Source organism: Lithobates pipiens, unplaced genomic scaffold (genome assembly GCF_037356315.1).
Source record: "Lithobates pipiens isolate NorthernLeopardFrog02 unplaced genomic scaffold, aLitPip1_a1.2 Scaffold_23, whole genome shotgun sequence".
Taxonomy (NCBI): Eukaryota; Metazoa; Chordata; class Amphibia; order Anura; family Ranidae; genus Lithobates; species Lithobates pipiens.
This window is the reverse complement of record NW_027507785.1, coordinates 63,871,223-63,898,786: the sequence shown is the minus strand read 5'-3', so window position 1 is coordinate 63,898,786 and position 27,564 is coordinate 63,871,223. Positions and strand designations below refer to the sequence as shown.

The following is a 27,564-nucleotide window of genomic DNA, read 5'->3' as shown; positions in this document are numbered from 1 at the left end:
CTGCTATAGGCAGCGCCATCCATACACCCAACACGGCCTGCTCCTCTCTGTATAGCAAATGTCACTGCACCATAGTACTGCGCTACTGCTATAGGCAGCGCCATCCATACACCCAACACGGCCTGCTCCTCTCTGTATACCACATGTCACTGCACCATAGTACTGCGCTACTGCTATAGGCAGTGCCATCCATGGATGGCATAGGAGCAACACTGCCTGCTCCTCTCTGTATACCACGTCACTGCACCATAGTACTGCGCTACTGCTATAGGCAGCGCCATGGACCCTTCTCCCCCCCAGTTACCAACTTCTCTATCACTCTGTACTGCACCTCTTCTACAGGCAGCACCATCAACATTCAGTGTACTGCGCTTCTGCTACAGGCAGCACCATCAATACATTGGCGGTTATTTACGAAAGGCAAATCCACTTTGCACTAGAAGTGCACTTGGAAGTGCAGTCGCTGTATCTGAAATGAGGGGAAGCTCTGCTGATTTTATCATCCAATCATGTGCAAGCTAAAATGCTGTTTTTTGTTTTGTTTTTTTCCTTGCCTGTCCCCTTCGGATCTACAGCGACTGCACTTCCAAGTGGATTTGTCTTTCGTAAATAACCCCCATTGTGTACTGCTCTTCTGCTATAGTCAGCGCCATTAATACATTGTGTACTGAGCTTCTGCTACAGGCAGCACCTTTAACACATTCAGTGTACTGCGCTTCTCAGATAGGCAGTGCCATTAATACATTGTGTACTGCGCTTCTGCTACAGGCAGCACCTTTAACACATTCAGTGTACTGCGCTTCTCAGATAGGCAGTGCCATTAATACATTGTGTACTGCGCTTCTGCTACAGGCAGCACCTTTAACACATTCAGTGTACTGCGCTTCTGCTACAGTCAGCGCCATTAATACATTGTGTACTGCGCTTCTGCTATAGGCAGCGCCATTAATAGATTTTGTACTGCGCTTCTGCTACAGGCAGCGCCATTAACGCATTCAGTGTAGTGCGCTTCTGCTACAGGCAGCGTCAGTAATACATTGTGTACTGCGCTTCTGCTACAGGCAGCGCCATTAATAGATTTTGTACTGCGCCTCTGCTACAGGCAGCACCATTAATGCATTCAGTGTACTGTGCTTTTGCTATAAGCAGCGCCATTAATAATGTTGTAAAGTGCTGCGTAAACTGTCAGTGCTATATAAATCTTGTATTATAATAATAATTAATTCAGTGTACTGTGCTTCTGCAACAAGCAGCGATTCACCCGCCAACGATTCGCAAAAGTGGCAAATCGCAGGACGCCCTGTGTGTTCCTGGTGTGTTGCCCATTGATTTTAATAGCACCCCAAACCAGGCACGAGTTTCCTGAGATTCGTCGGGCGACAATTGTGGTTAAAAACACGCAAACAGAATCGCGGGACGCCCGTCGCCAAAAAAAAAAACAGGAGCTTCTTTTGGGCGACGTGGGGGGGGGGTCAGCGATTCTATTTGCGTGTTTTTACCGCGATTGTCGCACCCCCCCCCCTCCCATGCGAGCAGATGTGAACAACCGAGCCTTAAAAAGTCGCGGACCCTTTCCAAAAATGCATTGATGAGAACATGTTCCATAGTTTGTTATAAAATTTTGCAAACGGATAATTTTTCTCTTTTCATTGATATTTGCTAATGAGGCTGCACCGATGGGCACTGGTAGGTGGCAGTGATGGGCACTGGTAAGTGGTATCAATAGGCAGCACTGGTGATGAGGCACTGATAGGTGACACTGTGGGCACTGGGTGGTACTGTGGGCACTAGTAGGTGGTATTGATAGGCAGCACTGGTGAGGCACTGATTGGTGACAATTATAGTTGACACTGTGGGCACTGATGGGTGGTACTGTGGGCACTGGTTTGTGGGCTGGTAGGCGGCACTGTTGTGCAGTGGTTGTGCACTGGGAGGTGGTACAGAAGCCTCTGTAGAAGCTCTCCACAATTGGGACCGATGTCCCTCTCACAGCCGGTGATCGGCTTTTTTTTAGTGTGAGAAGAAAAAATAGCCAATTACGGGCTCGGTTTATGTCACATGATCAGCTGTCATTGGCTGACAGCCGATCATGTGGTAAGGGGTCACGATTGACCCTTTACTCCGATCTGTGATCAGCCGAGTCTCATAGACTTAGCCCCTGTACACGCGGTCAGAGATTCTGCCAACCAAATCCGTCGGATTTTGTCCGTCGGATCTTGTCCGAAACTGTTGCATACACACGGTCGGACTAAGTTGTCGAAAAATCCGATCTTTCAGAACGTGATGACGTAATTTCGTTACGATGGGACTACATTCAGGCTAGTAGCCAATAGCTTTGATGTAGGAATTTGATCTGAGCATGCGTGGCACTTGGTCCGATCAAAATTCTCTACACATGATCGGATTACGTCCGACCGGCCCAGTTGGTCGGGAAATATTTCCAACATGTTGGAAAATTGGGTCCGCCGGAGATTCAGACGGAATCAGGCCGATGCATACCACACACAGTCGGATTATCTGACGACACGGTCCGATAAGACGCATTCCGACGGATTCTCCGACCGTGTGTACGCGGCATTAGCCCTCTCGGCAAATTATGTCCACGCTGTAGCCGCCGGCTATAGCGCAGACAGGGGGTGGTTAAAAAGAATTTCCTGAATTTCTGCAAAACGCATGAAAAAACGCATTGGTGTGAATGGAGCCTGAGGAGGTTCCTACATGACAACTGTCCTGATTGGAGGTTAAAAGTCTCCAGATTTGATCAAGAGGTCAGACTTTGGAATCTTTGGAACTCTTCTATTGTCATTAAACATTCACACCAGAATCTTTCTCCAGTGCAGGAAAAATGCATTCCTGTGCACATTTCCCACACCGCGTTCAAACATGCTGCCCTTGCGATCTACGTGTCAAACGCAGATCACAAATGCAGTGCAATTGCGTGTATCAAAACGCATCGGTACTGCAGTACCAGTACTGCAGTACCATGCGATTTACTGTGGCGTATTTTTAAAAGCAGTACATACACTACTTTTTTTTTTGCCTTCTGGGGAGATTTGCAGCCCATTCAAATGTATGGCCTGGAAAATCGCATCATGTGGGAACACGCTGGAACGGCGCGGGAAAGCGCCATGTGTTCCTGTGCAGTCCTGGTGTGAGCCGGCCCTCAACCCCGAGCAAGAGGTTGTTGCTTTTCCTATCACTGCTTCAGCCACAGTTGACACCAGTGCAACTTGTCGTGACTTGACAGTTCAAAGCCGCGACTCAAGTTGCAGCAACTATGAAAAAAGGTTCCTCTCTATTTCAATGTGATATGCATTGACATCTTTTAAAATGAAGTCGCACAGATGTCACCAAGCCACACATGAAATCGCACTGATAGTCGGCTTTGAAGTAGTGCGACTTCCAAGCCGCACTGGTGTGAACCAGGGCTAACCCCTTCGCAATTGGCACAGCCACCATTCACAAAATGCCTTCTATTTTGTATAATGAATAGAAGGCGTTCTCTGATTGGACAAGGGGGAAATTGTGACATCACTACCCCCTCCTCTCTCTGTCCAATCAGACCCAGAAGATCACTGTGAGTAGCTCTGACTACTACAGTGGTTGTCAGCTTCTACAGCGGTCCCTTATATATGAGATATACATACGTAGATTGTGCCAAGCTGCACCAACGTAACTATGCAAGCCGGCCCGTTTATATCTGAGCGACTCAGAATCGTACAATTCTGCCTGCGATTCCGGATCACTCGCAAAATGCTTGATGTGCATTTGGATGCCATGCATTCTTAATGGCAGCCCCCAAACACCAAATCGCACCTCCAAACTCCAAATCACATGGTGCGAAAACACTCCAAAGTTGGCACCCAGAAAAGGGTATACAATATACTTTGGCGTTTTTTTGGAGCAGAAGACAGCCCTTTCAACTGAACGGTGTAGCTCAGCAAACGCACCAAAAAATGCACCAGCGTTGCTAGATGTGAATAGGGCCTCAGATCCAGGGCCGGTGCTACCACTAGGCAAACTAGGTAGTCGCCTAGGACGCCCGACCACTGGTGTTCCTACTCTCTTCCTTCTGCAGCAAGCAACTAAGTCTCAGCATCAGCAGGCAGCCGCCGCTTTGTTCGCAACAGCGGCAGGGGTCTGTGTCTGTGTCCCAACTCCTGAATGAATAGAAGCAAGCACAAATTCATTGATGGGCACTGGCGAGGCTGCATTTGATGGGCCTTGGTGAGGCTACATGGGCAGGGCAAAGGGGGTAGAGCCAAGGGGGAGCTGCAAAATGAGGTCTCGTCTAGGGTGTCAAAAATCCTTGCACCAGGCCTGCACAGATCACAGCTGGAGTTCAGCTTTAGAAACACTGAGAGCTCTTCAGCTGAGTCCTCAGATGTAGTCAGGGGCGGACTGACCAGTCGGTCACTCGGGCGCCGCCCGAGGGCCCGCGGACATTAGGGGCCCGGTCCGGACTCGGCCATATGAGAGGCCACTTGCAGCGGGCGGCTGAATTACATGCCGCGATGCAGATGCTAACTGTGCGCTGATCCCCGCCGGCCCCTCCTTCCCCCGTCCATCCCAGGCCAGGTGCTTGTACTGTATGCATCGTGACATCACCTGACTTGGGACCGATGAGAAGAGTGGAGGGGCCGGCGGGGAGCAGCGCGCTGTTAGAAGTGTCTCAGGCTCAGCATCCAGTGACTCGGTGAGTGAAGCCGAGACACCAGGGCCGCCACTCGCGATGGGGGGGGGGGGGGGGCGCGGTACAGACAGATGCATGGGCCCCGGGTCCCTCCATCCCACAGAGTCCTCCTGTGCTGTGTGCATGTCCTATGTGCATGTCCCCCTGTGTGCTGCCTGTGTGCGTGTCCTGTGTGCATGTCCCCCTGTGTCCCGTGTGCATGTCCTACCGTGTGCATGTCCTCCTGTGCTGTGTGCGTGTCCCCCTGTGTGCTGTGTAAGTGTCCTGTGTGCATGTCCTGTGCTGTGTAAGTGTGTCCTGTGTGCATGTCCCACTGTGTGCATGTCCCCCTGTGCTGTGCGCATGTCCCCCTATGTGCTGTGCGCATGTCCCCCTGTGTGCTGTGCGCATGTCCCCCTGTGTGCTGTGCGCATGTCCCCCTGTGTGCTGTGCGCATGTCCCCCTGTGTGCTGTGCGCATGTCCCCCTGTGTGCTGTGCGCATGTCCCCCTGTGTGCTGTGCGCATGTCCCCCTGTGTGCTGTGCGCATGTCCCCCTGTGTGCTGTGTAAGTGTCCTGTGTGCATGTCGTGCTGTGTAAGTATGTCCTACCGTGTGCATGTCCTACCGTGTGCATGTCCTGCCGTGTGCATGTCCTGCCGTGTGCATGTCCTACCGTGTGCATGTCCTCCTGTGCTGTGTGCATGTCCTACCGTGTGCGTGTCCCCCTGTGCTGTGTGCGTGTCCCCCTGTGCTGTGTGCGTGTCCCCCTGTGCTGTGTGCGTGTCCCCCCTGTGTGCGTGTCCCCCCTGTGTGCATGTCCCCCTGTGTGTAGTGTGCATGTCCCCCTGTGTGTAGTGTGCATGTTCTCCCGTGTGCATGTCCTCCTGTTCTGTGTGCGTGTCCCCCTGTGTGAGTGTCCTGTGTGCATGTCCTGTGCTGTGTAAGTGTGTCCTGTGTGCATGTCCCCCTGTGTGCTGTGTGCATGTCCCCCTGTGTGCTGTGTGCATGTCCCCCTGTGTGCTGTGTAAGTGTCCTGTGTGCATGTCATGTGCTGTGTAAGTATGTTCTCCCGTGTGCATGTCCTCCTGTGCTGTGTGCATGTCCTACCGTGTGCGTGTCCCGCTGTGTGCGTGTCCCCCTGTGCGCATGTCCCCCCGTGTGCTGTGTATGTGTCCTGTGTGCATGTCCTCCCGTGTGCATGTCCCCCTGTGTGCTGTGTAAGTGTCCTGTGTGCATGTCCTGTGCTGTGTGCATGTCCTGTGCTGTGTGCATGTCCTCCCGTGTGCATGTCCCCCTGTGTGCTGTGTAAGTGTCCTGTGTGCATGTCCTGTGCTGTGTAAGTATGTGTCCTGTGTGCGTGTCCCCCCGTGTGCGGTGTAAGTGTCCTGTGTGCATGTCCTGTGCTGTGTAAGTGTGTGTCCTGTGTGCATGTCCCCCTGTGTGCGTGTCCTCCCTCCAGTGTTCCCCTGTGTGTGTGCCTTCTCCCTCCAGTGTCCCCCTGTGTGTGTGTGCCTTCTCCCTCCAGTGTCCCCCTGTGTGTGTGCCTTCTCCCTCCAGTGTCCCCCTGTGTGTGTGTGTGCCTTCTCCCTCCAGTGTCCCCCTGTGTGTGTGTGTGTGTGTGTGTGTGCCTTCTCCCTCCAGTGTCCCCGTGTGTGTGTGTGTGTGTGTGTGTGTGTGTGTGTGTGCCTTCTCCCTCCAGTGTCCCCCTGTGTGTGTGCCTTCTCCCTCCAGTGTCCCCCTGTGTGTGTGTGTGTGTGTGTGCCTTCTCCCTCCAGTGTCCCTGTGTGTGTGTGTGTGTGTGTGCCTTCTCCCTCCAGTGTCCCCCTGTGTGTGTGCCTTCTCCCTCCAGTGTCCCCCTGTGTGTGTGCCTTCTCCCTCCAGTGTCCCCCTGTGTGTGTGTGTGCCTTCTCCCTCCAGTGTCCCCCTGTGTGTGTGTGTGTGTGTGCCTTCTCCCTCCAGTGTCCCCCTGTGTGTGTGTGTGCCTTCTCCCTCCAGTGTCCCCCTGTGTGTGTGTGTGTGTGTGTGTGTGTGTGCCTTCTCCCTCCAGTGTCCCCCTGTGTGTGTGTGTGTGTGTGTGTGCCTTCTCCCTCCAGTGTCCCCCTGTGTGTGTGTGTGTGTGTGTGTGCCTTCTCCCTCCAGTGTCCCCCCCTGTGTGTGTGTGCCTTCTCCCTCCAGTGTCCCCCTGTGTGTGTGTGTGCCTTCTCCCTCCAGTGTCCCCCTGTGTGTGTGTGTGCCTTCTCCCTCCAGTGTCCCCCTGTGTGTGTGTGCCTTCTCCCTCCAGTGTCCCCGTGTGTGTGTGTGTGTGTGTGTGTGTGTGTGCGCCTTCTCCCTCCAGTGTCCCCCTGTGTGTGTGTGCCTTCTCCCTCCAGTGTCCCCCTGTGTGTGTGTGTGCCTTCTCCCTCCAGTGTCCCCCTGTGTGTGTGTGTGCCTTCTCCCTCCAGTGTCCCCCTGTGTGTGTGTGTGCCTTCTCCCTCCAGTGTCCCCCTGTGTGTGTGTGTGCCTTCTCCCTCCAGTGTCCCCCTGTGTGTGTGTGTGCCTTCTCCCTCCAGTGTCCCCGTGTGTGTGTGTGTGTGTGTGTGTGTGTGTGTGTGTGTGCCTTCTCCCTCCAGTGTCCCCCTGTGTGTGTGTGCCTTCTCCCTCCAGTGTCCCCCTGTGTGTGTGTGCCTTCTCCCTCCAGTGTCCCCCTGTGTGTGTGTGTGTGTGTGCCTTCTCCCTCCAGTGTCCCCCTGTGTGTGTGTGTGCCTTCTCCCTCCAGTGTCCCCCTGTGTGTGTGTGTGTGTGTGTGTGTGTGCCTTCTCCCTCCAGTGTCCCCCTGTGTGTGTGTGTGCCTTCTCCCTCCAGTGTCCCCCTGTGTGTGTGTGTGCCTTCTCCCTCCAGTGTCCCCGTGTGTGTGTGTGTGTGTGTGTGTGTGTGTGTGTGTGTGTGTGTGTGTGTGTGCCTTCTCCCTCCAGTGTCCCCCTGTGTGTGTGTGTGTGTGTGTGTGTGTGTGTGTGTGTGTGTGTGCCTTCTCCCTCCAGTGTCCCCCTGTGTGTGTGTGTGTGTGTGTGTGCCTTCTCCCTCCAGTGTCCCCCTGTGTGTGTGTGTGTGTGTGTGTGCCTTCTCCCTCCAGTGTCCCCCTGTGTGTGTGTGTGCCTTCTCCCTCCAGTGTCCCCCTGTGTGTGTGTGTGTGTGTGTGTGTGTGTGTGTGTGCCTTCTCCCTCCAGTGTCCCCCTGTGTGTGTGTGCCTTCTCCCTCCAGTGTCCCCCTGTGTGTGTGCCTTCTCCCTCCAGTGTCCCCGTGTGTGTGTGCCTTCTCCCTCCAGTGTCCCCCTGTGTGTGTGTGTGTGTGTGCCTTCTCCCTCCAGTGTCCCCCTGTGTGTGTGTGTGTGTGTGCCTTCTCCCTCCAGTGTCCCCCTGTGTGTGTGTGTGTGTGTGTGTGCCTTCTCCCTCCAGTGTCCCCCTGTGTGTGTGTGTGCCTTCTCCCTCCAGTGTCCCCCTGTGTGTGTGTGTGTGTGTGTGTGTGTGTGCCTTCTCCCTCCAGTGTCCCCCTGTGTGTGTGTGTGTGTGTGTGTGTGTGTGTGCGCCTTCTCCCTCCAGTGTCCCCCCGTGTGTGTGTGTGTGTGTGTGTGTGTGTGTGTGTGTGCCTTCTCCCTCCAGTGTCCCCCTGTGTGTGTGTGTGTGTGCCTTCTCCCTCCAGTGTCCCCCCCTGTGTGTGTGTGTGTGTGTGTGTGTGTGCCTTCTCCCTCCAGTGTCCCCCCCTGTGTGTGTGTGTGCCTTCTCCCTCCAGTGTCCCCCCCTGTGTGTGTGTGCCTTCTCCCTCCAGTGTCCCCCCCTGTGTGTGTGTGCCTTCTCCCTCCAGTGTCCCCCCTGTGTGTGTGTGTGCCTTCTCCCTCCAGTGTCCCCCCTGTGTGTGTGTGTGCCTTCTCCCTCCAGTGTCCCCCTGTGTGTGTGTGTGCCTTCTCCCTCCAGTGTCCCCGTGTGTGTGTGTGTGTGTGTGTGTGTGTGTGTGTGCCTTCTCCCTCCAGTGTCCCCCTGTGTGTGTGTGTGTGTGCCTTCTCCCTCCAGTGTCCCCCTGTGTGTGTGTGTGTGTGTGTGTGTGTGTGTGTGTGTGTGTGTGTGTGTGTGTGTGTGTGTGTGTGCCTTCTCCCTCCAGTGTCCCCCTGTGTGTGTGTGTGTGTGTGTGCCTTCTCCCTCCAGTGTCCCCCTGTGTGTGTGTGTGTGCCTTCTCCCTCCAGTGTCCCCCTGTGTGTGTGTGCCTTCTCCCTCCAGTGTCCTGTAAGTGTCCTGTGTGCATGTCCTGTGCTGTGTAAGTATGTGTCCTGTGTGCGTGTCCCCCCGTGTGCGGTGTAAGTGTCCTGTGTGCATGTCCTGTGCTGTGTAAGTGTGTGTCCTGTGTGCATGTCCCCCTGTGTGCGTGTCCTCCCTCCAGTGTTCCCCTGTGTGTGTGCCTTCTCCCTCCAGTGTCCCCCTGTGTGTGTGTGCCTTCTCCCTCCAGTGTCCCCCTGTGTGTGTGCCTTCTCCCTCCAGTGTCCCCCTGTGTGTGTGTGTGTGTGTGTGTGTGTGTGTGCCTTCTCCCTCCAGTGTCCCCGTGTGTGTGTGTGTGTGTGTGTGTGTGTGTGTGTGTGTGCCTTCTCCCTCCAGTGTCCCCCTGTGTGTGTGCCTTCTCCCTCCAGTGTCCCCCTGTGTGTGTGTGTGTGTGTGTGCCTTCTCCCTCCAGTGTCCCCGTGTGTGTGTGTGTGTGCCTTCTCCCTCCAGTGTCCCCCTGTGTGTGTGCCTTCTCCCTCCAGTGTCCCCCTGTGTGTGTGTGTGCCTTCTCCCTCCAGTGTCCCCCTGTGTGTGTGTGTGCCTTCTCCCTCCAGTGTCCCCCTGTGTGTGTGTGTGCCTTCTCCCTCCAGTGTCCCCCTGTGTGTGTGTGTGTGTGTGTGTGTGTGTGCCTTCTCCCTCCAGTGTCCCCCTGTGTGTGTGTGTGTGTGTGTGCCTTCTCCCTCCAGTGTCCCCCTGTGTGTGTGTGTGTGTGTGTGTGTGTGTGTGTGTGTGTGTGTGTGTGTGCCTTCTCCCTCCAGTGTCCCCCCCTGTGTGTGTGTGCCTTCTCCCTCCAGTGTCCCCCTGTGTGTGTGTGTGCCTTCTCCCTCCAGTGTCCCCCTGTGTGTGTGTGTGCCTTCTCCCTCCAGTGTCCCCCTGTGTGTGTGTGTGCCTTCTCCCTCCAGTGTCCCCGTGTGTGTGTGTGTGTGTGTGTGTGTGCGCCTTCTCCCTCCAGTGTCCCCCTGTGTGTGTGTGCCTTCTCCCTCCAGTGTCCCCCTGTGTGTGTGTGTGCCTTCTCCCTCCAGTGTCCCCCTGTGTGTGTGTGTGCCTTCTCCCTCCAGTGTCCCCCTGTGTGTGTGTGTGCCTTCTCCCTCCAGTGTCCCCCTGTGTGTGTGTGTGTGCCTTCTCCCTCCAGTGTCCCCCTGTGTGTGTGTGTGTGTGTGTGTGTGTGTGTGTGTGCCTTCTCCCTCCAGTGTCCCCCTGTGTGTGTGTGTGCCTTCTCCCTCCAGTGTCCCCCTGTGTGTGTGTGTGTGTGTGTGCCTTCTCCCTCCAGTGTCCCCCTGTGTGTGTGTGTGCCTTCTCCCTCCAGTGTCCCCCTGTGTGTGTGTGTGTGTGTGTGTGCCTTCTCCCTCCAGTGTCCCCCTGTGTGTGTGTGTGCCTTCTCCCTCCAGTGTCCCCCTGTGTGTGTGTGTGTGCCTTCTCCCTCCAGTGTCCCCCTGTGTGTGTGTGTGCCTTCTCCCTCCAGTGTCCCCCTGTGTGTGTGTGTGCCTTCTCCCTCCAGTGTCCCCCTGTGTGTGTGTGTGTGTGTGTGTGCCTTCTCCCTCCAGTGTCCCCCTGTGTGTGTGTGTGTGTGTGTGCCTTCTCCCTCCAGTGTCCCCCTGTGTGTGTGTGTGTGTGCCTTCTCCCTCCAGTGTCCCCCTGTGTGTGTGTGTGTGTGTGTGTGCCTTCTCCCTCCAGTGTCCCCCTGTGTGTGTGTGTGCCTTCTCCCTCCAGTGTCCCCCTGTGTGTGTGTGTGTGTGTGTGTGTGTGTGTGTGTGTGCCTTCTCCCTCCAGTGTCCCCCTGTGTGTGTGTGCCTTCTCCCTCCAGTGTCCCCCTGTGTGTGTGCCTTCTCCCTCCAGTGTCCCTGTGTGTGTGTGTGTGTGTGTGTGCCTTCTCCCTCCAGTGTCCCCCTGTGTGTGTGTGTGTGTGTGCCTTCTCCCTCCAGTGTCCCCCTGTGTGTGTGTGCCTTCTCCCTCCAGTGTCCCCCTGTGTGTGTGCCTTCTCCCTCCAGTGTCCCTGTGTGTGTGTGTGTGTGTGTGTGCCTTCTCCCTCCAGTGTCCCCCTGTGTGTGTGTGTGTGTGTGCCTTCTCCCTCCAGTGTCCCCCTGTGTGTGTGTGTGTGTGTGTGTGCCTTCTCCCTCCAGTGTCCCCCTGTGTGTGTGTGTGCCTTCTCCCTCCAGTGTCCCCCTGTGTGTGTGTGTGTGCCTTCTCCCTCCAGTGTCCCCCTGTGTGTGTGTGTGTGTGTGTGCGCCTTCTCCCTCCAGTGTCCCCCCGTGTGTGTGTGTGTGTGTGTGTGTGTGTGTGTGCCTTCTCCCTCCAGTGTCCCCCTGTGTGTGTGTGTGTGCCTTCTCCCTCCAGTGTCCCCCCCTGTGTGTGTGTGTGTGTGCCTTCTCCCTCCAGTGTCCCCCCCTGTGTGTGTGTGCCTTCTCCCTCCAGTGTCCCCCCCTGTGTGTGTGTGCCTTCTCCCTCCAGTGTCCCCCCCTGTGTGTGTGTGCCTTCTCCCTCCAGTGTCCCCCCTGTGTGTGTGTGTGCCTTCTCCCTCCAGTGTCCCCCCTGTGTGTGTGTGTGCCTTCTCCCTCCAGTGTCCCCCTGTGTGTGTGTGTGCCTTCTCCCTCCAGTGTCCCCGTGTGTGTGTGTGTGTGTGTGTGTGTGTGTGTGTGTGCCTTCTCCCTCCAGTGTCCCCCTGTGTGTGTGCCTTCTCCCTCCAGTGTCCCCCTGTGTGTGTGTGTGTGTGTGTGTGTGCCTTCTCCCTCCAGTGTCCCCCTGTGTGTGTGTGTGTGTGTGTGCCTTCTCCCTCCAGTGTCCCCCTGTGTGTGTGTGTGTGTGCCTTCTCCCTCCAGTGTCCCCCTGTGTGTGTGTGCCTTCTCCCTCCAGTGTCCCCCTGTGTGTGTGTGTGCCTTCTCCCTCCAGTGTCCCCCTGTGTGTGTGTGCCTTCTCCCTCCAGTGTCCCCCTGTGTGTGTGTGTGCCTTCTCCCTCCAGTGTCCCCCTGTGTGTGTGTGTGTGCCTTCTCCCTCCAGTGTCCCCCCCTGTGTGTGTGTGTGCCTTCACCCTCCAGTGTTCCCCCCTGTGTGTGTGTGCCTTCTCCCTCCAGTGTCCCCCCCTGTGTGTGTGTGTGTGCCTTCACCCTCCAGTGTTCCCCCCTGTGTGTGTGTGCCTTCACCCTCCAGTGTCCCCCCCTGTGTGTGTGTGCCTTCACCCTCCAGTGTCCCCCCCTGTGTGTGTGCGCCTTCACCCTCCAGTGTCCCCCCTGTGTGTGTGCGCGTTCACCCTCCAGTGTCCCCCCCTGTGTGTGTGTGTGTGTGTGTGTGTGTGTGTGTTCTCCCTCCAGTGTCTCCCCCCCCCCGTGTGTGTGTGTGTGTGTTCTCCCTCCAGTGTCTCCCCCCCCCCCCCCTGTGTGTGTGTTCTCCCTCCAGTGTCTCCCCCCCCTGTGTGTGTGTTCTCCCTCCAGTGTCTCCCCCCCCCCCCTGTGTGTGTGTGTTCTCCCTCCAGTGTCCCCCTGTGTGTGTGTGTGTGTGTGTGTGCCTTCTCCCTCCAGTGTCCCCCTGTGTGTGTGTGTGTGTGTGTGTGTGTGTGTGTGTGTGTGTGCCTTCTCCCTCCAGTGTCCCCCTGTGTGTGTGTGTGTGTGTGTGTGTGTGTGTGTGTGTGCCTTCTCCCTCCAGTGTCCCCCTGTGTGTGTGTGTGCCTTCTCCCTCCAGTGTCCCCCTGTGTGTGTGTGTGCCTTCTCCCTCCAGTGTCCCCCTGTGTGTGTGTGTGTGTGCCTTCTCCCTCCAGTGTCCCCCCCTGTGTGTGTGTGTGCCTTCACCCTCCAGTGTTCCCCCCTGTGTGTGTGTGCCTTCACCCTCCAGTGTCCCCCCCTGTGTGTGTGTGCCTTCACCCTCCAGTGTCCCCCCCTGTGTGTGTGCGCCTTCACCCTCCAGTGTCCCCCCCTGTGTGTGTGCGCCTTCACCCTCCAGTGTCCCCCCTGTGTGTGTGCGCGTTCACCCTCCAGTGTCCCCCCCTGTGTGTGTGTGTGTTCTCCCTCCAGTGTCTCCCCCCCCCCCCGTGTGTGTGTGTGTGTGTGTGTTCTCCCTCCAGTGTCTCCCCCCCCCCCTGTGTGTGTGTTCTCCCTCCAGTGTCTCCCCCCCCTGTGTGTGTGTTCTCCCTCCAGTGTTTCCCCCCCCCACCCTGTGTGTGTGTTCTCCCTCCAGTGTCTCCCCCCCCCCCCCCTGTGTGTGTGTGTTCTCCCTCCAGTGTCCCCCCCCCGTGTGTGTGTTCTCCCTCCAGTGTCCCCCCCCCCCGTGTGTGTGCGTGCGTTCTCCCTCCAGTGTCCCCCCCCCCTCTGTGTGTGTGCGTGCGTTCTCCCTCCAGTGTCCCCCCCCCCCTCTGTGTGTGTGCGTGCGTTCTCCAGTGTTTCCCTGTGCAGGTTTGGCTTGAGTGTGGAGACCAAGGGGGCCCCATGATCTTCTATTGCCCGGGGTCCCCATGAGTTGTCAGTCCGCCCCTGGATGTAGTCACCTTCTTATCCCACTATGGGGGATGGGGTGACACTCCCTGATCTTCCCAAACAAAAAGGATCGTCAACGTGATTCTTTTTAATCACTAAGGATACTAAAAAAGCTTTTGGAATACAGATCTGTCTTTATACCGGAAGAAAGAAGTGCTTGAGTATTTTTAATTGTATAGTGAAACTTTATACACTATCAGGCCCGGACTGGGAAAAAAAAATAGGCCCGGGCATTTTAGATTGGGCAGCCAACTTTTCCAGGGACCGGGGAGGGGGATTTGGTAGACATTCGCGGGGGTGGCTGGTGTCGGTCCTCCACACTGTAATGTGCAGGGACATGGTGATATAAAGGGAACTGCACTGTAAAGGGGCACTGCAATGATTACAGTGCCCCTTTACAGTCCCCTTTATATTAGTGTCCCAGTCCTATTGTGGCCATACAATGCTAGTACTGTCTGTCTCCTATTGTGCCCACACTGCCCAGCGGTGCAGCGCGGCTCTCTCTGGTGGTGCGGTGCAGCTTGGCTCTCTCTCTGGTGGTGCAGCGCGGCTCTCTCTCTGGTGGTGGTGCGGTGCGGCGCGGCTCTGTCTCTGGTGGTGGTGCGGTGCGGCGCGGCTCTGTCTCTGGTGGTGGCGCGGCGCGGCTCTGTCTCTGGTGGTGGCGCGGCGCGGCTCTGTCTCTGGTGGTGGTGGTGCGGCGCGGCTCTGTCTCTGGTGGTGGTGCGGCGCGGCTCTGTCTCTGGTGGTGGTGCGGCGCGGCGCGGCGCGGCTCTGTCTCTGGTGGTGGTGCGGTGCGGCTCTGTCTCTGGTTGTGCGGCGTGGCGCGGCTCTCTCTCTGGGGGTGGTGCAGCGCGGCTCTCTCTCTGGGGGTGGTGCGGTGCAGAGCGGCTCTCTCTCTGGGGGTGGTGCGGTGCAGCGCGGCTCTCTCTGGTGGTGGTGCGGTGCAGCGCGGCTCTCTCTCTGGTGGTGCGGTGCGGTGCAGCGCGGCTCTGTCTCTGGTGGTGGTGCGGTGCGGCTCTGTCTCTGGTGGTGGTGCGGCGCGGCTCTGTCTCTGGTGGTGGTGCGGCGCGGCTCTGTCTCTGGTGGTGCGGCGCGGCTCTGTCTCTGGTGGTGGTGTGGTGCGGCGCGGCTCTGTCTCTGGTGGTGGTGCGGCGCGGCTCTGTCTCTGGTGGTGGTGCGGCGCGGCTCTGTCTCTGGTGGTGCGGCGCGGCTCTGTCTCTGGTGGTGGTGCGGTGCGGCGCGGCTCTGTCTCTGGTGGTGGTGCGGTGCGGCGCGGCTCTGTCTCTGGTGGTGGTGCGGTGCGGCGCGGCGCGGCTCTGTCTCTGGTGGTGGCGCGGCGCGGCTCTGTCTCTGGTGGTGGTGGTGCGGCGCGGCTCTGTCTCTGGTGGTGGTGCGGCGCGGCTCTGTCTCTGGTGGTGGTGCGGCGCGGCTCTGTCTCTGGTGGTGCGGCGCGGCTCTGTCTCTGGTGGTGGTGCGGTGCGGCTCTGTCTCTGGTTGTGCGGCGTGGCGCGGCTCTGTCTCTGGTTGTGCGGCGCGGCGCGGCTCTGTCTCTGGTTGTGCGGCGCGGCGCGGCTCTGTCTCTGGTTGTGCGGCGCGGCGCGGCTCTGTCTCTGGTTGTGCGGCGCGGCTCTGTCTCTGGTTGTGCGGTGCGGCGCGGCTCTGTCTCTGGTGGTGGCGCGGCTCTGTCTCTGGTGGCGGTGCAGCGCGGCTCTCTCTCTGGGGGTGGTGCGGTGCAGCGCGGCTCTCTCTCTGGGGGTGGTGCGGTGCAGCGCGGCTCTCTCTCTGGGGGTGGTGCGGTGCAGCGCGGCTCTCTCTCTGGGGGTGGTGCGGTGCAGCGCGGCTCTCTCTCTGGGGGTGGTGCGGTGCGGCGCGGCTCTCTCTCTGGTGGTGGTGCGGTGCGGCGCGGCTCTCTCTCTCTGGTGGTGGCGCGGCGCGGCTCTGTCTCTGGTGGTGGCGCGGCTCTGTCTCTGGTGGTGGCGCGGCGCGGCTCTGTCTCTGGTGGTGGCGCGGCGCGGCTCTGTCTCTGGTGGTGGCGCGGCGCGGCTCTGTCTCTGGTGGTGGCGCGGCGCGGCTCTGTCTCTGGTGGTGCGGTGCGGCGCGGCTCTCTCTCTGGTGGTGCAGCGCGTCTCTCTCTCTGGTGCAGCGCGTCTCTCTCTCTGGGGGTGGTGCGGTGCAGCGCGGCTCTCTCTCTGGGGGTGGTTCTCCCTCCAGTGTCTCCCCCCCCCCCCCCCTGTGTGTGTGTGTTCTCCCTCCAGTGTCCCCCTGTGTGTGTGTGTGTGTGTGTGCCTTCTCCCTCCAGTGTCCCCCTGTGTGTGTGTGTGTGTGTGTGTGTGTGTGTGTGTGTGTGTGTGCCTTCTCCCTCCAGTGTCCCCCTGTGTGTGTGTGTGTGTGTGTGTGTGTGTGTGTGTGTGTGTGTGTGTGTGTGTGTGTGCCTTCTCCCTCCAGTGTCCCCCTGTGTGTGTGTGTGCCTTCTCCCTCCAGTGTCCCCCTGTGTGTGTGTGTGCCTTCTCCCTCCAGTGTCCCCCTGTGTGTGTGTGTGTGTGCCTTCTCCCTCCAGTGTCCCCCCCTGTGTGTGTGTGTGCCTTCACCCTCCAGTGTTCCCCCCTGTGTGTGTGTGCCTTCACCCTCCAGTGTCCCCCCCTGTGTGTGTGTGCCTTCACCCTCCAGTGTCCCCCCCTGTGTGTGTGCGCCTTCACCCTCCAGTGTCCCCCCCTGTGTGTGTGCGCCTTCACCCTCCAGTGTCCCCCCCTGTGTGTGTGCGCCTTCACCCTCCAGTGTCCCCCCTGTGTGTGTGCGCGTTCACCCTCCAGTGTCCCCCCCTGTGTGTGTGTGTGTTCTCCCTCCAGTGTCTCCCCCCCCCCCCGTGTGTGTGTGTGTGTGTGTTCTCCCTCCAGTGTCTCCCCCCCCCCTGTGTGTGTGTTCTCCCTCCAGTGTCTCCCCCCCCTGTGTGTGTGTTCTCCCTCCAGTGTTTCCCCCCCCCACCCTGTGTGTGTGTTCTCCCTCCAGTGTCTCCCCCCCCCCCCCCCCTGTGTGTGTGTGTTCTCCCTCCAGTGTCCCCCCCCCGTGTGTGTGTTCTCCCTCCAGTGTCCCCCCCCCCCGTGTGTGTGCGTGCGTTCTCCCTCCAGTGTCCCCCCCCCCTCTGTGTGTGTGCGTGCGTTCTCCCTCCAGTGTCCCCCCCCCCCTCTGTGTGTGTGCGTGCGTTCTCCAGTGTTTCCCTGTGCAGGTTTGGCTTGAGTGTGGAGACCAAGGGGGCCCCATGATCTTCTATTGCCCGGGGGCCCCATGAGTTGTCAGTCCGCCCCTGGATGTAGTCACCTTCTTATCCCACTATGGGGGATGGGGTGACACTCCCTGATCTTCCCAAACAAAAAGGATCGTCAACGTGATTCTTTTTAATCACTAAGGATACTAAAAAAGCTTTTGGAATACAGATCTGTCTTTATACCGGAAGAAAGAAGTGCTTGAGTATTTTTAATTGTATAGTGAAACTTTATACACTATCAGGCCCGGACTGGGAAAAAAAAATAGGCCCGGGCATTTTAGATTGGGCAGCCAACTTTTCCAGGGACCGGGGAGGGGGATTTGGTAGACATTCGCGGGGGTGGCTGGTGTCGGTCCTCCACACTCCACCTCTGGGGGTGGTGCGGTGCAGCGCGGCTCTCTCTCTGGGGGTGGTGCGGTGCAGCGCGGCTCTCTCTCTGGGGGTGGTGCGGTGCAGCGCGGCTCTCTCTCTGGTGGTGGTGCGGTGCGGCGCGGCTCTCTCTCTCTGGTGGTGGCGCGGCGCGGCTCTGTCTCTGGTGGTGGCGCGGCTCTGTCTCTGGTGGTGGCGCGGCGCGGCTCTGTCTCTGGTGGTGGCGCGGCGCGGCTCTGTCTCTGGTGGTGGCGCGGCGCGGCTCTGTCTCTGGTGGTGGCGCGGCGCGGCTCTGTCTCTGGTGGTGCGGTGCGGCGCGGCTCTCTCTCTGGTGGTGCAGCGCGGCTCTCTCTGGTGGTGCAGCGCGTCTCTCTCTCTGGTGCAGCGCGTCTCTCTCTCTGGGGGTGGTGCGGTGCAGCGCGGCTCTCTCTCTGGGGGTGGTGCGGTGCAGCGCGGCTCTCTCTCTGGGGGTGATGCGGTGCAGCGCGGCTCTCTCTCTGGGGGTGGTGCGGTGCAGCGCGGCTCTCTCTCTGGGGGTGGTGCAGCGCGGCTCTCTCTCTGGGGGTGGTGCGGTGCGGCACGGCTCTCTCTCTGGTGGTGGTGCGGCGCGGCGCGGCTCTGTCTCTGGTGGTGGTGCGGTGCGGCGCGGCTCTGTCTCTGGTGGTGGTGCAGCGCGGCTCTGTCTCTGGTGGTGCGGTGCGGCGCGGCTCTGTCTCTGGTGGTGGTGCGGCGCGGCTCTGTCTCTGTCTCTGGTGCGGCGCGGCTCTGTCTCTGTCTCTGGTGCGGTGCGGCGCGGCTCTGTCTCTGGTGCGGCGCGGCTCTGTCTCTGGTGGTGGTGCGGCGCGGCTCTGTCTCTGGTGGTGGTGCGGCGCGGCTCTGTCTCTGGTGGTGGTGCAGCGCGGCTCTGTCTCTGGTGGGGGTGCGGTGCGGCGCGGCTCTGTCTCTGGTGGTGGTGCGGCGCGGCTCTGTCTCTGGTGGTGGTGCGGCGCGGCTCTGTCTCTGGTGGTGGCGCGGTGCGGCTCTGTCTCTGGTGGTGGTGCGGTGCGGCGCGGCTCTGTCTCTGGTGGTGGTGCGGCGCGGCTCTGTCTCTGGTGGTGGTGCGGTGCGGCTCTGTCTCTGGTGGTGGTGCGGTGCGGCTCTGTCTCTGGTGGTGGTGCGGTGCAGCGCGGCTCTGTCTCTGGTGGTGGTGCGGCGCGGCTCTGTCTCTGGTAGTGGTGCGGCGCGGCTCTGTCTCTGGTGGTGGTGCGGCGCGGCTCTGTCTCTGGTGGTGGCGCGGCTCTGTCTCTGGTGGTGGCGCGGCGCTGTCTCTGGTGGTGGTGCGGCGCGGCTCTGTCTCTGGTGGTGGTGCGGCGCGGCTCTGTCTCTGGTGGTGGTGCGGTGCGGCGCTGTCTCTGGTGGTGCGGCGCGGCTCTGGCTCTGTCTCTGGTGGTGGTGCGGCGCGGCTCTGTCTCTGGTGGTGGTGCGGCGCGGCTCTGTCTCTGGTGGTGGTGCGGCGCGGCTCTGTCTCTGTCTCTGGTGCGGCGCGGCTCTGTCTCTGTCTCTGGTGCGGCGCGGCTCTGTCTCTGGTGCGGTGCGGTGCGGCGCGGCTCTGTCTCTGGTGTGGCGCGGCTCTGTCTCTGGTGCGGTGCGGCGCGGCTCTGGTGCGGCGCGGCTCTGTCTCTGGTGGTGGTGCGGCACGGCTCTGTCTCTGGTGGTGGCGCGGCGCGGCTCTGTCTCTGGTGGTGGCGCGGCGCGGCTCTGTCTCTGGTGGTGGCGCGGCGCGGCTCTGTCTCTGGTGGTGGCGCGGCGCGGCCCTGTCTCTGGTGGTGGTGCGGCGCGGCTCTGTCTCTGGTGGTGGTGCGGCGCGGCTCTGTCTCTGGTGGTGCGGCGCGGCGCGGCTCTGTCTCTGGTGGTGGTGCGGTGCGGCTCTGTCTCTGGTTGTGCGGCGTGGCGCGGCTCTGTCTCTGGTTGTGCGGCGCGGCGCGGCTCTGTCTCTGGTTGTGCGGCGCGGCGCGGCTCTGTCTCTGGTTGTGCGGCGCGGCGCGGCTCTGTCTCTGGTTGTGCGGTGCGGCGCGGCTCTGTCTCTGTCTCTGGTGGTGGTGGTGGCGCGGCTCTGTCTCTGGTGGCGGTGCAGCGCGGCTCTCTCTCTGGGGGTGGTGCGGTGCAGCGCGGCTCTCTCTCTGGGGGTGGTGCGGTGCAGCGCGGCTCTCTCTCTGGGGGTGGTGCGGTGCAGCGCGGCTCTCTCTCTGGGGGTGGTGCGGTGCAGCGCGGCTCTCTCTCTCTGGTGGTGGCGCGGCGCGGCTCTGTCTCTGGTGGTGGCGCGGCTCTGTCTCTGGTGGTGGCGCGGCGCGGCGCGGCTCTGTCTCTGGTGGTGGCGTGGCGCGGCTCTGTCTCTGGTGGTGGCGCGGCGCGGCTCTGTCTCTGGTGGTGGCGCGGCGCGGCTCTGTCTCTGGTGGCGGTGCGGCGCGGCTCTGTCTCTGGTGGTGCGGCGCGGCTCTCTCTCTGGTGGTGCAGCGCGGCTCTCTCTCTGGTGGTGCAGCGCGTCTCTCTCTCTGGTGCAGCGCGTCTCTCTCTCTGGGGGTGGTGCGGTGCAGCGCGGCTCTCTCTGGGGGTGGTGCGGTGCAGCGCGGCTCTCTCTGGGGGTGGTGCGGTGCAGCGCGGCTCTCTCTCTGGGGGTGGTGCAGCGCGGCTCTCTCTCTGGGGGTGGTGCGGTGCGGCACGGCTCTCTCTCTGGTGGTGGTGCAGCGCGGCTCTGTCTCTGGTGGTGGTGCGGTGCGGCGCGGCTCTGTCTCTGGTGGTGGTGCAGCGCGGCTCTGTCTCTGGTGGTGCGGTGCGGCGCGGCTCTGTCTCTGGTGGTGGTGCGGCGCGGCTCTGTCTCTGTCTCTGGTGCGGCGCGGCTCTGTCTCTGTCTCTGGTGCGGTGCGGCGCGGCTCTGTCTCTGGTGCGGCGCGGCTCTGTCTCTGGTGCGGCGCGGCTCTGTCTCTGGTGGTGGCGCGGCTCTGTCTCTGGTGGTGGTGCGGCGCGGCTCTGTCTCTGGTGGTGGTGCGGCGCGGCTCTGTCTCTGGTGGGGGTGCGGTGCGGCGCGGCTCTGTCTCTGGTGGTGGTGCGGCGCGGCTCTGTCTCTGGTGGTGGTGCGGCGCGGCTCTGTCTCTGGTGGTGGTGCGGCGCGGCTCTGTCTCTGGTGGTGGTGCGGCGCGGCTCTGTCTCTGGTGGTGGTGCGGCGCGGCTCTGTCTCTGGTGGTGGTGCGGTGCGGCTCTGTCTCTGGTGGTGGTGCGGTGCAGCGCGGCTCTGTCTCTGGTGGTGCGGTGCGGCGCGGCTCTCTCTCTGGTGGTGCAGCGCGGCTCTCTCTCTGGTGGTGCAGCGCGTCTCTCTCTCTGGTGCAGCGCGTCTCTCTCTCTGGGGGTGGTGCGGTGCAGCGCGGCTCTCTCTGGGGGTGGTGCGGTGCAGCGCGGCTCTCTCTCTGGGGGTGGTGCGGTGCAGCGCGGCTCTCTCTCTGGGGGTGGTGCAGCGCGGCTCTCTCTCTGGGGGTGGTGCGGTGCGGCACGGCTCTCTCTCTGGTGGTGGTGCGGCGCGGCTCTGTCTCTGGTGGTGGTGCGGTGCGGCGCGGCTCTGTCTCTGGTGGTGGTGCAGCGCGGCTCTGTCTCTGGTGGTGCGGTGCGGCGCGGCTCTGTCTCTGGTGGTGGTGCGGCGCGGCTCTGTCTCTGTCTCTGGTGCGGCGCGGCTCTGTCTCTGTCTCTGGTGCGGTGCGGCGCGGCTCTGTCTCTGGTGCGGCGCGGCTCTGTCTCTGGTGCGGCGCGGCTCTGTCTCTGGTGGTGGCGCGGCTCTGTCTCTGGTGGTGGTGCGGCGCGGCTCTGTCTCTGGTGGTGGTGCGGCGCGGCTCTGTCTCTGGTGGGGGTGCGGTGCGGCGCGGCTCTGTCTCTGGTGGTGGTGCGGCGCGGCTCTGTCTCTGGTGGTGGTGCGGCGCGGCTCTGTCTCTGGTGGTGGTGCGGCGCGGCTCTGTCTCTGGTGGTGGTGCGGTGCGGCTCTGTCTCTGGTGGTGGTGCGGTGCAGCGCGGCTCTGTCTCTGGTGGTGGTGCGGCGCGGCTCTGTCTCTGGTAGTGGTGCGGCGCGGCTCTGTCTCTGGTGGTGGTGCGGCGCGGCTCTGTCTCTGGTGGTGGCGCGGCTCTGTCTCTGGTGGTGCAGCGCGGCTCTCTCTCTGGTGGTGCAGCGCGTCTCTCTCTCTGGTGCAGCGCGTCTCTCTCTCTGGGGGTGGTGCGGTGCAGCGCGGCTCTCTCTCTGGGGGTGGTGCGGTGCAGCGCGGCTCTCTCTCTGGGGGTGGTGCAGCGCGGCTCTCTCTCTGGGGGTGGTGCGGTGCGGCACGGCTCTCTCTCTGGTGGTGGTGCGGCGCGGCTCTGTCTCTGGTGGTGGTGCGGTGCGGCGCGGCTCTGTCTCTGGTGGTGGTGCAGCGCGGCTCTGTCTCTGGTGGTGGTGCAGCCCGGCTCTGTCTCTGGTGGTGGTGCGGTGCGGCGCGGCTCTGTCTCTGGTGGTGGTGCAGCGCGGCTCTGTCTCTGGTGGTGCGGTGCGGCGCGGCTCTGTCTCTGGTGCGGCGCGGCTCTGTCTCTGGTGGTGGCGCGGCTCTGTCTCTGGTGGTGGTGCGGCGCGGCTCTGTCTCTGGTGGTGGTGCGGCGCGGCTCTGTCTCTGGTGGGGGTGCGGTGCGGCGCGGCTCTGTCTCTGGTGGTGGTGCGGCGCGGCTCTGTCTCTGGTGGTGGTGCGGTGCGGCGCGGCTCTGTCTCTGGTGGTGGTGCGGCGCGGCTCTGTCTCTGGTGGTGGTGCGGTGCGGCGCGGCTCTGTCTCTGGTGGTGGTGCAGCGCGGCTCTGTCTCTGGTGGTGCGGTGCGGCGCGGCTCTGTCTCTGGTGGTGGTGCGGCGCGGCTCTGTCTCTGTCTCTGGTGCGGCGCGGCTCTGTCTCTGGTGCGGTGCGGCGCGGCTCTGTCTCTGGTGCGGCGCGGCTCTGTCTCTGGTGGTGGCGCGGCTCTGTCTCTGGTGGTGGTGCGGCGCGGCTCTGTCTCTGGTGGTGGTGCGGCGCGGCTCTGTCTCTGGTGGGGGTGCGGTGCGGCGCGGCTCTGTCTCTGGTGGTGGTGCGGCGCGGCTCTGTCTCTGGTGGTGGTGCGGTGCGGCGCGGCTCTGTCTCTGGTGGTGGTGCGGCGCGGCTCTGTCTCTGGTGGTGGTGCGGCGCGGCTCTGTCTCTGTCTCTGGTGCGGCGCGGCTCTGTCTCTGGTGCGGTGCGGCGCGGCTCTGTCTCTGGTGCGGCGCGGCTCTGTCTCTGGTGGTGGCGCGGCTCTGTCTCTGGTGGTGGCGCGGCTCTGTCTCTGGTGGTGGTGCGGCGCGGCTCTGTCTCTGGTGGTGGTGCGGCGCGGCTCTGTCTCTGGTGGGGGTGCGGTGCGGCGCGGCTCTGTCTCTGGTGGTGGTGCGGCGCGGCTCTGTCTCTGGTGGTGGTGCGGTGCGGCGCGGCTCTGTCTCTGGTGGTGGTGCGGCGCGGCTCTGTCTCTGGTGGTGGTGCGGTGCAGCGCGGCTCTGTCTCTGGTGGTGGTGCGGCGCGGCTCTGTCTCTGGTAGTGGTGCGGCGCGGCTCTGTCTCTGGTAGTGGTGCGGCGCGGCTCTGTCTCTGGTAGTGGTGCGGCGCGGCTCTGTCTCTGGTGGTGGTGCGGCGCGGCTCTGTCTCTGGTGGTGGCGCGGCTCTGTCTCTGGTGGTGGCGCGCGCTGTCTCTGGTGGTGGTGCGGCGCGGCTCTGTCTCTGGTGGTGGTGCGGCGCGGCTCTGTCTCTGGTGGTGGTGCGGTGCGGCGCGGCGCTGTCTCTGGTGGTGCGGCGCGGCTCTGGCTCTGTCTCTGGTGGTGGTGCGGCGCGGCTCTGTCTCTGGTGGTGGTGCGGCGCGGCTCTGTCTCTGTCTCTGGTGCGGCGCGGCTCTGTCTCTGTCTCTGGTGCGGCGCGGCTCTGTCTCTGTCTCTGGTGCGGCGCGGCTCTGTCTCTGGTGCGGTGCGGTGCGGTGCGGCGCGGCTCTGTCTCTGGTGTGGCGCGGCTCTGTCTCTGGTGCGGTGCGGCGCGGCTCTGGTGCGGCGCGGCTCTGTCTCTGGTGGTGGTGCGGCGCGGCTCTGTCTCTGGTGGTGGCGCGGCGCGGCTCTGTCTCTGGTGGTGGCGCGGCGCGGCTCTGTCTCTGGTGGTGGCGCGGCGCGGCTCTGTCTCTGGTGGTGGCGCGGCGCGGCTCTGTCTCTGGTGGTGGCGCGGCGCGGCTCTGTCTCTGGTGGTGCGGTGCGGCGCGGCTCTGTCTCTGGTGGTTTAGGAGCCCCGTTATGGGGCTTTGTTGAAATATCAAAGGTCGAAACAGACCCTTGATGTGTCACTTTTGAGCTAGAGAAAGAAACTGAGGACAGAGATCCCCCAGTCCTTTTCTCTGCAGCCTGCAGTGAACATAATTTACTCAGTTAAGAATGAAGACAGGAGCGATCGGTACAGATCGCTTATTGTGTTCATTCAGAAAAGGAAGGGGCCAGTTAATGAAATCTTTACCAGCCCCTTTCCCACACATGGGGGGAGAGGAGGGAAATGGTAGCACTGCAGGGGGAGACAGGAAGCAGGAGGAATTGGCACCACATGGGGTATGCCTATGGGACATGCCTGGCACACCCTGTGCACATGCCTATGGGCAGCACTGATCAGAGGCGCACGCAGGCACTGATGGGCACAGAGTGCCATCTCTAATGGGAAATGATTGCCATCCCTGGTGGGCTCTAGTGGGCTTACCTGCCGGTCATGGGTGGATGCCCCATTGGGGGGGGGGGGAGGCTGCACTGATAATCAGTGCACACCCCCATGTCAGGAGAGCAGCTGATCGTCTCTCCTCCTATTAGCGTCTGTCAGAGCGAGTGGAGGAAAAGCCAATGCATGGCTTTTCCTGTTTACACTGTGATTGGACACGGCTGATCACGTGGTAAAGCGCCTCTGTCAGAGATTGACACGCCGCATCTCCGATCTCGATAAGGCGCGCGATCGGGCGCGCGATCGCGGCTTATCCTGCTGGACGTCACATGACGCCCACTTAGGATAACTGAACCACTTCCCGGCCATCGCTCTGCTATAGGCTGGGACGGGAAGTGGTTAAATTTAAAGTGGTTGTAAACCCTTACAACACACTTTGACCTACAGGTAAGCCTAGACAGGTAAGCCTGAACGCGGCACCGTCAATGGCGAATATGCCGTGCGCGGCGGCTCCCGTGCGCATGCATGACGTCATCGCGGTGGAGCAGCGAGACCCCCACCGAGAAGATGGATGCGCCGGACTACAGGGGACAGCGGTGACATCGCTGGCTCCTGTGTCAGGTAAGTGACACATAATGGGGTAGTATGTGATGCATAGTAGTCCATTATGCTTTACCTTTGCAGGGAATGAAAGAGGAAGTAACACCCATCAGGGTTTACAACGGCTCTTTAAAGAGGAAGTTATCATATGAGACATAAAACGAATACGAATTGAACGAATCCACCAAATTGAACAAAACGAAATGATTAGGTTAAACGAAACGAAACAAATCTTTTCGTCACGCACATGTCTAATTATTGGTTTAATAGAGAACCTGCAGAAAAACACGTGGTGTGTTTTTTTTATTCCACCCAACAAATTTGGCATAAAAAAAATGCAAAACACACAAAAAAATTGTGTGTCAAAAATGCTAAATGCACCGCAAAAAGTGCTGCATAAACTAGTGAAAAGCAAACTGCAAATGAACTCGGAATAAGTTGGGACATGCAAGGTAAGAATGAACAGGTAGCATGCAAGCAGTGTGTATGACAAGACTGACAATCACACCCATAATAGACGTTACCTGGAAGTATTGCTGGTCGTTAGAGCTTCATACGGTCCTGCTAATTGGTGTAATGAGGCCGGTGGTGGTGAGTGGGGGTGGGGGGGGCTCAGTGGTGCCGGGTGAAGCTTGCTGCTCGGTGTCTCAGTGACAGTGAAAGGGACGTGCAGCTGCTGCCCTGGATGGGGCCACATTCTCAGCGTCACACCTAATATGACGGGTTACATTTCTGTCACCTCAGCTTTAATTTCTTTACAGGCGCAGAAGGGACCCTGAGCGGGGAGGGAGGGCCGGGGTCACATATAGATGTTCACCGAGGTCACCGCGGATTCTGTTGCAGGCTCTGTACTACCAGAACATGCGTCCGCTTTAACCACTTCACGTCCGGGGCAATGCTTTCTTCTTTATATTCGTTTTTTTCATACGTGTGTTAAAATCAGCAATTGTTTGTTAGAAAATGTCATGTTTCCTGAAAGCAGAGACCCCCGAAGAATAAAATGGTGCCCGCTGCAATTTTTGTTATGTCACATAATGTTTGTTTGTGCAACATTTTATCAAATGCATTTTTGAGGGCAAAATACACTAAAATGAGTTTTAGCACCCGCAAGACACAAGACAAAAAGCTTTTTTTTTTTTTCTTTCTTATTTTTTTTTTTTTTTTTTTTTTTTTTTTTTTTTTTTATTTATTTATTTTATATATTTTTCTTTTTTTTTTTTTTTTTTTTTTTTTTTTTTTAAATAGCGGCAATTTCGGCATCGAACTGCGCATGCGCGGACCGGAAATCCCGCGCATGCGCACTAATAGCGGCAATTTCGTGCTCGATCTGCGCATGCGCGGACCGGAAATCCCGCGCATGCGCACTAATAGCGGCAATTTCGTGCTCGATCTGCGCATGCGCGAACCGGAAATCCCGCGCATGCGCACTAATAGCGGCAATTTCGGCATCAAACTGCGCATGCGCGGACCCGAAATCCCGCGCATGCGCACTAATAGCGGCAATTTCGTGCTCGATCTGCGCATGCGCGGACCCGAAATCCCGCGCATGCGCACTAATAGCGGCAATTTCGTGCTCGATCTGCGCATGCGCGGACCGGAAATCCCGCGCATGCGCACTAATAGCGGCAATTTCGTGCTCGATCTGCGCATGCGCGAACCGGAAATCCCGCGCATGCGCACTAATAGCGGCAATTTCGGCATCAAACTGCGCATGCGCGGACCGGAAATCCCGCGCATGCGCACTAATAGCGGCAATTTCGGCATCAAACTGCGCATGCGCGGACCCGAAATCCCGCGCATGCGCACTAATAGCGGCAATTTCGTGCTCGATCTGCGCATGCGCGGACCGGAAATCCCGCGCATGCGCACTAATAGCGGCAATTTCGGCATCAAACTGCGCATGCGCGGACCCGAAATCCCGCGCATGCGCACTAATAGCGGCAATTTCGGCATCAAACTGCGCATGCGCGGACCCGAAATCCCGCGCATGCGCACTAATAGCGGCAATTTCGTGCTCGATCTGCGCATGTGCGGACCCGAAATCCCGCGCATGCGCACTAATAGCGGCAATTTCGTGCTCGATCTGCGCATGCGCGGACCGGAAATCCCGCGCATGCGCACTAATAGCGGCAATTTCGGCATCAAACTGCGCATGCGCGGACCCGAAATCCCGCGCATGCGCACTAATAGCGGCAATTTCGTGCTCGATCTGCGCATGCGCGGACCGGAAATCCCGCGCATGCGCACTAATAGCGGCAATTTCGTGCTCGATCTGCGCATGCGCGGACCGGAAATCCCGCGCATGCGCACTAATAGCGGCAATTTCGGCATCAAACTGCGCATGCGCGGACCCGAAATCCCGCGCATGCGCACTAATAGCGGCAATTTCGTGCTCGATCTGCGCATGCGCGGACCCGAAATCCCGCGCATGCGCACTAATAGCGGCAATTTCGTGCTCGATCTGCGCATGCGCGGACCGGAAATCCCGCGCATGCGCACTAATAGCGGCAATTTCGTGCTCGATCTGCGCATGCGCGGACCGGAAATCCCGCGCATGCGCACTAATAGCGGCAATTTCGGCATCAAACTGCGCATGCGCGGACCGGAAATCCCGCGCATGCGCACTAATAGCGGCAATTTCGTGCTCGATCTGCGCATGCGCGGACCGGAAATCCCGCGCATGCGCACTAATAGCGGCAATTTCGTGCTCGATCTGCGCATGCGCGGACCGGAAATCCCGCGCATGCGCACTAATAGCGGCAATTTCGGCATCAAACTGCGCATGCGCGGACCCGAAATCCCGCGCATGCGCACTAATAGCGGCAATTTCGTGCTCGATCTGCGCATGCGCGGACCGGAAATCCCGCGCATGCGCACTAATAGCGGCAATTTCGTGCTCGATCTGCGCATGCGCGGACCGGAAATCCCGCGCATGCGCACTAATAGCGGCAATTTCGGCATCAAACTGCGCATGCGCGGACCGGAAATCCCGCGCATGCGCACTAATAGCGGCAATTTCGGCATCGAACTGCGCATGCGCGGGCCGGAAATCCCGCGCATGCGCACTAATAGCGGCAATTTCGGCTCGATCTGCGCATGCGCGGACCGGAAATCCCGCGCATGCGCACTAATAGCGGCAATTTCGTGCTCGATCTGCGCATGCGCGGACCGGAAATCCCGCGCATGCGCACTAATAGCGGCAATT

The 27,564-nt window shown here is 60.3% G+C and overlaps 1 protein-coding gene across 1 annotated transcript in view; it reads right to left on the bottom strand.

The window, feature by feature from the left end:
* The window catches only part of LOC143927594 (solute carrier family 41 member 1-like), an 87,335-nt gene extending 62,294 nt beyond the window's left edge, over positions 1-25,041 (bottom strand). The window contains exon 1 of the mRNA XM_077451745.1: positions 24,884-25,041. The gene's annotated coding sequence lies outside the window, so the exon portion shown is untranslated. The remainder of the gene's footprint in view (positions 1-24,883) is intronic.
* Between the last annotated feature and the right edge of the window lie 2,523 nt (positions 25,042-27,564).